Source organism: Akebia trifoliata, chromosome 3 (assembly GCF_017979445.1).
Source record: "Akebia trifoliata isolate Shusen 1 chromosome 3, ASM1797944v1, whole genome shotgun sequence".
NCBI classification, from domain to species: domain Eukaryota; kingdom Viridiplantae; phylum Streptophyta; class Magnoliopsida; order Ranunculales; family Lardizabalaceae; genus Akebia; species Akebia trifoliata.
The window spans coordinates 29,477,697-29,478,367 of record NC_141377.1 but is presented as its reverse complement, the minus strand read 5'-3'; positions in this window follow the sequence as shown (position 1 = coordinate 29,478,367).

The following is a 671-nucleotide window of genomic DNA, read 5'->3' as shown; positions in this document are numbered from 1 at the left end:
ATATTAATCCTAACACTATAATTGAATCTAGAGATGTTAAATTTTTTGAGGATGTGTATCATTGTAAGGATAAAATTAAAAAATCTTTAAAGAGATCTCACATTGAATAACAATCCCTAATCTACCAATTACATCATTTTTTTAGAAAATTTTATTGACATACCAAAAATCTTTGAGGACAAGTCAATGGAAAAAAAAATTCTTCTTTTTGAGCATTCCTTTACTCTTTTTTTTTCTCCTCTCCCTCTTCTTCACTTGAGTTGTCAGAATAAGTGGAGGATGAGAGGTGTGTCCTTTGAGATAGAGTGCCCACAACAATTTTTTAATTTTTAAAGGTGCCTTTAAAAATTGAGGGTTCTTAGAATTTCTTGATGTGTCAATACAATTTTCCTACATTTTACCATATTTTTTCTCCTTGAGAAGGATTAACTTCATCTTTTTACCACACTCTTGAATACAATTTACTATACCCGCATCTCTGTGTACGGAACGGACTAGCGAAGCACGGTCCGAATTCGAACTTCGAAGCCACAAAAAATGATTGTTGGATTATGTACACATGTCAGTAGGTGAATGGGCTCCATTGTGATGTGCATGTCCACCACGTGTCGTGATTCTCTACCAAAATTCTCAAAATCAAGAGACTAACCAATGATTTGAGGCGATTGATT